This window comes from Lolium rigidum, chromosome 2 (assembly GCF_022539505.1).
Source record: "Lolium rigidum isolate FL_2022 chromosome 2, APGP_CSIRO_Lrig_0.1, whole genome shotgun sequence".
In the NCBI taxonomy this organism is placed as follows: Eukaryota; Viridiplantae; Streptophyta; class Magnoliopsida; order Poales; family Poaceae; genus Lolium; species Lolium rigidum.
In genome coordinates, this window is record NC_061509.1 from 121,177,055 (window position 1) to 121,185,939 (window position 8,885).

An 8,885-nucleotide genomic window follows, 5' to 3' on the forward strand; every position below is an offset into this window, starting at 1 on the left:
TAGCATAGTCTAGTTTGGCTCTTTTGATCGATCTTTTATATTTTGTTCTAGACTTGTTACTTGAACGGCTATGTGTATCTTAGTTATGCAGAGGCTGGATGTAATGCTTGAATATTTTGAGTAATGAAGCACCCTTTATCAAAAAAAATGCCTTGCAGGTGCAGCCGCTGTCCTAGTGCCACCAGCCGCCGGTATCTCAAACATGGGGCCAAACCAATGTTTTAAATAGCCTGCTATAGGCTATAGTCGCGGCCTCCCAGAACAGTTATATCCTGGCTATAGCCGGCTATTTAAGGACTTGGCATGTTTAGCGGGCTATAGCAGTTAGCCGCATCATGCGGGAAAGGCTATAGCGGGGCTATAGTCCGGCTATAGCCGGCTATTTTAAACCCATTGGCAAAGATGTAGCGCTTGTGCGCTACCATGTTTGTGAGCGGTGGTCACTCCGGCGACATGGTTGTATTGAGTATAAGCGTCTGTGCCTTGTAGGTGTGAGCGGTGAAATCGGTTAGTATCTGCAGCATGGGGTCGAGGTTGATAAGTTCTCGCGGTGCATGAAGTCCTCCGTACAGGGGCCAGCACGAAAGGGCACGTCGAGGCCAATTCCTAAAGGGATGGGAACCTCTTCGAGCTCCACATCCATGAGGCTCGGCGTGAAAGGAAACTACATGTTTTAATCATGCGGAAGGAGAGTGCCAGGATTTTGAGCTCCTCAGCTACGTCAATCATGAAGAACATATCCTCTAAGAGACGGCAGGGGTGACCTAAGGAAAGCCGCCGCACTGAGACAAACCAACACACAAGGGCGCGAGCAAAGCGTGGTAAAGTAGGAAACCGTCCAAGTGGCCGTGCCTTCAAACCTTGAGAGTAAAGATTTTTGTTTTAGAAATAAGTATATGAGTCGCTAAAGAATAGTTGAGAGAATGCAAGTGCGATGTGTTCAGAGAATGGAAAATGTTAATGTAGGGAAGGATGGATGTCAAACGGACCTCATGCAATCTTTTCTTTTGTCCAAGTAATTGTCTTTGCCTTGAGCTTTTCTTCCTTGACATTGGGTATGGGTCAATAAAACCTTCTTCATCTTCATATGCAGTGATGAATTCGCATCATCCAAGACAAACAATTGATCGAACTTGGTACCCAGTGTCCATTGAAATTTCAAATGATTTAGAACAGTATTGCTTTGCATATGGTGAATAAATTTTAAAAAAAATATGGGAAAAATATCTTGTTGGCATCTGATTGAGCTAAGTTGTGTGCGCTCGACGTGGGGGCATGGCAGCGGTCGACATCATGAGGACCGGTGAAGGCAAACGACAACTTTTTCAGTTGACTCCACACCTCAGACACCCCGTCAGCATGTTCCAGTGGCAGACATCGCGGTGTCAGTCATGGCGCACTGCACGATCTAGTCTGTAGTGACCTCACCCAGTAGGGTGCCGATCCCTGTGTTTTTAGTGCTAGTCCCGGATCAACTGCTAGCACACACAATTCAAATTTGATATATCAAATAGCAAAGGTCAAATATTACAACGTATGATCCATCAGAAATAAAATAGTTCATTACAACTTGCATAGCTCATGGCTAGCGTTTATTCAGAGTTCACAACGGTAAAGTAATAGCATGGATCCATCTTTCTTCATGATGCCACAAGCAGACATGTTGAGCGAAGACTCGTGATCCTAATACAACATTACTCAATCAGAGTAGTGACCTGCAATATGAAAGGTTACAGCCACAAGGGTCAATACATTTTGGAATTGTATTGGCAAGATGTCATATGGTGGACACAAATGGCACCTAACACTTACATGATTATTTGGCTAAGTGGAGCTTGGCTCATTTGTGAAAAGCAAGCATTTTCCGTATCTTTTTGCAAACAACATTTGTCTTTGAAAATATATCACCTAAGAGCATGAACCCGGGTTCTCATCACACTGGCTCACCAGGATAGACACTAGACGATCCAGCTACTTACTTTACTACCCAAGTTTCCCACCAAGTTTTACTTAAGAAATTTGGATGAGAGAGATCTTCCAACAACTCCAGGTTCAGTTGCTCAAAGTTGTCCGTAACCGGGGACATGGCTAAGTACTCATTTTTTACACTCTGCAGAGGTTTGTACACTTTACCCGCATGACTTAGTCAGCCCCTTTTCCACCATGATGCTCATTTTGCTCAAATGGTTGGGAGAAGACTAAGACGAGACTGTTTTCGAAAATAAATCTCTGAGCCCTCTGGACGGACCCGTTCCAACCTACACAACTACATCTGCTGGTCACGTCGGGACAGAACCCTACAACCTACTTAGTCAAGACAGAGCCCATATGACATGCGGCTGTACAAGAAGCTACTAAACATGAAACATGTCCAATCTCTTTTGTTCTTGGGCGGCGGACCCCACCAATTTTCACCGTGCAGACGCTCCACTCATACCAATGTGCCCAGGTTTTTCATTTATCAAGTTGTTTTCATTTATAACAAAAACATATTTCTTCATTTCATCTCATCATGATATCCCAACCACGTATCTAATAGCATGGCTAAGCAAAACTACCTACGATGGCAACTTAAGGGAAACTAGAGGAATCCTAAGACTATAGGATTAGTATAGCATAGCATATACTTTTAAAACATCCTTCACATGCAATATCTACTAAGTAAAAACTACATGCATAGAAAACATTAGTACATGAGTGACACTTGCCTTGGTGATGAGGAGAGGGATTGGTGCACTCGTCACAAAAGCACTCTTGATAATCCAAACAATCTACAAACCACTAGAACATAAGAGCGCGCGTTGCCGCGCCCGTCCATCTCAAAGGAGGAATCATAGAAATATTTGGAAATCCTTGGATTGAGAAAATTTGAACATTTATAATCATAGTGCCTACATATACACTATTAATCATAGAGTTGCACAAAATTCTGCTAAAAAATGACCACCTATCACCATTCAGGCATTTGTGACGCCATCATATCAGCATCAGTTCGACTAATGATGTAGACGTAGATGACCATCAACTTATATATAATAGTTTTCTACTTGGATATTAATCTTCGGTGAGATGAATCGAGCCAACTGTTTTTTGCAACCGCGCAATAAAATATGGTATAAGGCCGCCAAATTTAAGATGACTGTCCATTCTAAGAAGTTACTGATGATATTTTCTTTAGTATCAATGTGGGCTACACCAACAAAAAAGTATAGATTAGTGTTCCCAAAATCTGAAGCAAAATCGTGAAAGCACAATCCCAAATCACGACAAATTGGTGTTCTAAACCCAAAATTATTATCATACAGAAATAGTTTGGAAAGTGTAGACACCAGCAGGATAGTTCCAAAAGATACAAATTGTATTATTTCCAACCGAACATCCTTCCAGAGATAATCTTTCCTAAGTAAGAGAATGCACCTCCACTAATTAGGAGTATATTTTTCATATCAACCCACAAAACATATTAATATGAATCTAACAAATAGTGAGTGCGTATGCACAATATCATCAAGTTCAAAATCTTATTTTGGTACATCAGAATTTTAGCTGCTGATTATACTTTCAAAGTAATTCTACTACCTATGGCGAATTGACTGCGACAGAAATAATCAGTCACTGATGATATTCAGTTGATTGTGCACTCCTCATGAAGACAACAACTATAGGCTGCATCAAGTTGATAGCAACCAATAATTTGGAGCCTCTTGTGCGAATCTGCTGAAACACAGTTACTGAGTATGTAGCTAGGTGGTTGGTACAACATAACATATTGAGCAGCCAATCAGAAGTTGTCAGAAACAATAGCATGGAGCATTACCATCGGATATGCTATCTTGACTTCCTTTTCTTGGTAAATTGATCACCTAACAGTGCATACATGATCATTAATAACCACAAACACCAAAAACTCGAGCCGATACTAACCACAGCCTGAAAACAGTTTCTCCATAATCGATGTAGAACATTCTCAGATTACAACTTTCAAGTAAAGTTACTGCAGTTTGCCCTCCTAATTTAAACCAACTGTGTTGTCTCCTGTGAATAAATATTCATTAGCATGAGTTGCAGGTTTTGGTAATCTGGTAGGTATCTGATCACACAAAGAGTTGCAGCTTCTGGTACGTATCTTGAAACATGTTCTTTAGTTTCTAATGTAACAGAAGTCGTAGGAGGTTCATTAGTAATTCTGCTTTCATATGCTAAAACAACTTCAAGTACACCCAACGAGAGTATAACAAGCAATAAAAACTGTGCAACTTATAAATATTTCAATCAGTGTAGGACCATCTCTCAGTTTATTGGTAATGATTCAGTTTAAGTGCTTTCTCAATGACTGTCATTAACCTATATTAGTGAGAGCAAAGATGTCATATTTTATCGGTCCTTTCTATAATCAAACTTTCAGCAGACTATAAGTCAGTATGTTATCTATTAACACAAGAATACAATTAAAAAAATATAACCTTAACGCAACCTCTCACATCATCTCATGAATTAAAATTTTCTAAAACTGAACCATTAGCCGCCATGAAGAACAACAACACATTAGATGTTCACAATGGCATAGTAACATATTCAGAGTTTATCAGGTTTGAACATAGAAGAGGAACATGGTTATATGGTGAATTATTAAGCAACATGAGAATATATAGTGACAAGGCACAGTATGAATGTTTTTGCTCATAAGATATATCAGTAGTTCATAGCCCAGAACATCTTCAAATAATTCAGTGTCATATTTTCCTGCATAAAAGGAATAATATTCCGACTCGGCTGGAACAGGTGATGAAATTTTATTTTCTAAGGGAAAATAGACTTTATTTTGGTAACAGTTGCTATTATATTTCTATCGGAACCTGCTTTCTGACATTCTTATCTTTTTGAAAGGGAGGTGTCTATTTACATTACTAACAGAAGATTAATACTCCCTCCGATTCATATTAATTGACTCTAATATGGATGTATCTAGACACATTTTAATTCTAGATACATCTATATTGAAGTCAATTAATATAAATCGGAGGGAGTATATCACCTCAGGAGACCACATATAGAATAAGAAGTGATGTCGCTTCACACCATGTGTACACCTATACAGCTCTGGTACCAATTTAACAATTTTGCTTCTAGCAATTCCAGTCTCCTCAATATCTTAAAATAATATTGAGTAAGAACCCAGCTGACCAAGAGAGTTAAACTGGCACTTGGACTTAGACGATGGCCATAACAATACCTTCTGTTTGGAATAGCATACCTTGCCGGCAGTTTGTTTTTCTGATGAGAACAAAGCTCTTGTTTGTTCAAGATAGTGGTGAGCAGGCATATGCTTCATTGGGTTACAACATATGCAAAAGAAATAATCAAACAATTAGTTGATCTGGAATATTGGCATCAATAAATATTTGAAGGAGCGCTAATAAATATAGGACTCGGATAATCTATTCTTTGCGACTCGTATCCACATAAATAACAGAAATAGACTATAAAAAGTAGCCATATTACAATAAGAAAATTTGAATGATTGGAAAAAAATTGTGCACAATCCACAGTAAGAAATGTGATGTAACAAATGTAAAATTCCATTGCCACTGAGGCAGAAAAAAAATAGTGAACTGGACTGATCAGCTCCACCCACGTAGCGACAATGTTCCACCTCTCTGCAAACAAAAAACAAAAGTTTTACTTTCCATTTTTTGCAATGAGAAGTTGGGATGCTTCTCACTCAAAATTGAATAGAGCAAAGATTGTGCGGAACACAACCGAAAGAAGAAGGACGTGACTCTTGATCTGCCTGTCCCCTTATCCCAACCGCCGCAAACACAAGTCAACCAACACAACGAAGCTTAAAGGTCAGAAAAGACGTATCTGACATAAACGGCTGGATTAGATCAATATGCGTGCAAAATTCTTCCATAATTCAAGCAAAACGACTTCACTTACTAAACCGACACTCGGACTACGACAGAGAGCGGGTCGTCACCGCTGACGTCAAAGATGTTAAGGTGGATGGAGGTGATCCTGTTTATTGGCGGGGATGTTGCTATAAGCGAGGAATATGGCAGTAGAACAAGAGGAGATCAATGACAAGACAAAACATGGGTAGAAAGGAAGATGATTATATATGCAGCCTGTGAAAACAGGTGCGCAATCGAGGGAAAAAAGGGGCGGAAGGTGCGCACTGCTACGCCATGGTCGCCTGAATAAACAGCAGCGGCGCCATCATTGATTCATAATCCATACTCCATAGAAATCCCCTGCCGCCGCTACGCCTTCCTTTACAAACTAACCTAATCCTAACTCCTAACGAGGAGAACTGAATTGGGTCCTTTCAGGGTTAGAACTCAACTGGGTGACCGGTACAGGCTGAAGCTGACTAAGAGCATGTCTAACAGACCCCTTAAAAGGGCCAAACCCGTATAATAACCGCCGATATACGGGGTAGGGCTCTACCGGCCGCCTAGCAGACCCCGTAAAATCGGCCCCCGCTCCGATTTTTGCTGTTTTCGATTACGGGGCGGGTCTTCGCCCCCTACTTGTGCGGGGCGGGAGGCTGAATACAGGGCCAACCCCTCACTCGTGGCGTGCTGAACTTTCAGGAAATGGCGCAGACTAGGACCAAGCGACGGCTGCAGGAGCTCGTCCGTGCCTCGCGTCGGTTGCAGCAGGGGGCCGGGGCAGCTCGCAGAGCTCGTCGGGGGCTAGCGAGAGCACGCAGGGGCGGCCGCGGGGCAGCGCGCAGCGGGTGGTGGCCGCGGCAGGGCAGCGCGCAGGGGGCGGCGACCGGGGCGGGGCAGCGTGCAGGAGGCGTCGGCCGGGGCGGGGAAGCGCGCGAGAGGCGGCGGCCGGGGCGGGGAGTGCGCGGGGCGGCGGCCGGGCGGCGAAGCGCGCGCGGGGCGGCGGCCGGGCGGCGAAGCGCGCAGGGGGCGGCGGCCGGGCGGCGGCGGGGGCGGCGGCCGCGGCGGGCGTGGCGGCGTGGCGGCGGCGGGGCGGGCGGCGCGCGAGGGCGGCCGTGCGGGCGGCTGCCGGCCGGGGCGGGGCTTGGGGCGGGGGTGGTTGGAGGAGGAAGAAAATAAAAAAAAAAAGAAATTGATTTGGCATATTTTAGGAATATGCCCTTTTACAGTTTAGGGATACGGGGTCTGCTAGCTCGGACGAGTTTTCGGCCGATCAAAATCGAATACAGGGCCCTCTACTCGCGTTTTAAGGGGCGGAAAAATAAGGAGTCTGTTAGACATGCTCTAAACTAAGAGGGCCTATCACAATTCATAATGCAGTCTAGGTGGTCGCATGACGCTGATGTCGGCCCAGTGAACGACGATGCACCCAACTCCATTTTCTGTGTAGCAGCCCATTTAACGTTTTGCGGGCTGTTACATGCGGGCTGACGCGTTAAAAAGACCCAACGTTCGATAGGTAGGACGTACGACCAACGAATACATACGGTTAATCGGCCAGATCGGACGGCTAATATTCCCAAATCGCTGTGGTTGCTCGTGAGTCGCCCAGTTTTACTGTTAACTAATAATACTACATAAGCACACATACATAGACAATCACAAGAAATAAAATATGCATGTATATGTTAATTAAACATAACAAAACTCACTTAGGTATGTCTCTGGTTGTATTCTATATGCATGATGCCATGATCATAATTTTAGTATTGTTTAATATATTCAAAACATTTTTCTACACTAGAAAGGTCTACAACACTATATAAAATATAGAAATAAAATAACAGAGAAAAATAAATTATTTTAATATACTACTGTACAGAGGATTTGATTTTATGCTAACAGCAAAAAGAATCGCTCAAAAATATTCTATAGAATTCATTTTATAGTCAAAGTACTATAATTAACTTTCTGCAAAAACTGTGAATGAACATGATGTAAAAGTGCAATATTATGATACTAACGTATTATTCATATTTTTGTGAATCCAGGGACACCTTATTTGTTAAATTTCGATGAACGGAACTTAAGTTATGATTTTTCTAAAATTGGAGTATATTCTGCCCAGAATATTCGAAAATTAAAACTCATATGACAAGTGGCTGATTTTGATTGGCCGATACCCCTTCATCTAAGTGAGTTAATACCAGCCTTAGGATCTAGATCCTGTGGTTGCAAGGAAAGAGAATGAAAGGAAGAAAAAAGAAACAATGGGGTTGCTCACGTATGGAAGCACAGGTCACTGGAACATGTGGTCGTGGTCGCTGCGGTTGATGTTCCCGTGCTTGTTGGCGATGGTGTAGCGGACGGCGGAGCTCGTCTTCGTAAGGGGAACTCGACGGCGAAGTCACGGACGTCGGGGTGCAGTAGTTTGCCGGAAACCGCTCGCCGGAGACTACAGTCGATTATAGCGTCGTCGCTGTGGTGCACGAAAAATTGCGAAACAAAGCCTGAGAGATGCGCAATGAAAAGATAGGAAGTTTGGAAGAAACTATAGGTCAAGATATGGACTGTGCTCACCGGAATCGTCCCGGGAAGTCGTCGGTACCGCAGACTTGCGAGATTAAATTCGAGCAGCCTGGTGGCGCTCGTTCTGTGAGGTTTGAGGGTAAATGAAGAGGATTAACAGGGCTATTTGTAGGACAAAACGGCTCATCAAAAGGTGCCTTAAATTTCCGGGAACCGAAGAAAAGAGAAACGCAAGAAACTGAAAACGGCCGGGCTCGTGCTCGTGCGTTGCCTGTTCGTTGCTGAGCTTGAAGACGCTGACGTGGCTGGGACCCACACGTCAAGGAAAATTGAAAGAAAAAAAACGGACGCGGACCTAGTTACTGCTGCGTCGATCGCGGCGCGGTCATGCTTTCACGTGGTCTGACTCGGCTAACTCCCTTCTTTGGTCCAGATTCAATCGGCCCTTTCTTTTTCTTTTTC

The 8,885-nt window shown here is 43.2% G+C and overlaps 1 long non-coding RNA gene across 1 annotated transcript; it reads right to left on the reverse strand.

Moving 5' to 3' along the window:
- Positions 1–2,704: 2,704 nt before the first annotated feature.
- On the reverse strand, positions 2,705–8,621 carry LOC124687153. Its single transcript, XR_006998115.1, has 3 exons — positions 8,475–8,621; positions 8,179–8,373; positions 2,705–2,771 (listed from the first exon to the last, which is right to left on the reverse strand). It is a non-coding gene; the product is annotated as an uncharacterized LOC124687153 (long non-coding RNA).
- Between the last annotated feature and the right edge of the window lie 264 nt (positions 8,622–8,885).